Genomic DNA, 399 nt, shown 5'->3' with positions numbered 1-399 from the left:
CCTCCCCCTTGGGCTCTTGGCCTTTATTTTGTCCCCCTGCAGTGTTCCTCCTTGGCTGCCACCCTCTGTGTGTTTTTCTAACCTTTTTTGTGTGGGTGTTGTCCTTCCATGGGGGCTGCAGTGTTCTCCTGGTGCTGGGAGGTCTGCCTGCTGTCGCTGGGTGGGCTAAAATGGTGGCCTGAGGGGTGCTGTGGGGTGGTGCATAAATGGTGGGAAGGGGGGGCTTGCGGGGGGGGCCGCCCTGAGGGGACCTGCAATGGCGGGAAGGGCTGCCGTGAGGCGGCGGGGGCTGCCCTGAGGGGACCCGCAGGCGGCATGGGGTGGGGGGTGCCCTGAGGGTGCCCGCAATGGCAGGAAGGGGGGGCCGTGAGGCGGCGCGGGGTGGGGGGGTGCTCTGAG

This window comes from Aphelocoma coerulescens, unplaced genomic scaffold, assembly GCF_041296385.1.
Source record: "Aphelocoma coerulescens isolate FSJ_1873_10779 unplaced genomic scaffold, UR_Acoe_1.0 HiC_scaffold_57, whole genome shotgun sequence".
NCBI lineage: Eukaryota > Metazoa > Chordata > Aves > Passeriformes > Corvidae > Aphelocoma > Aphelocoma coerulescens.
Note: the sequence above shows the minus strand (reverse complement) of the source record.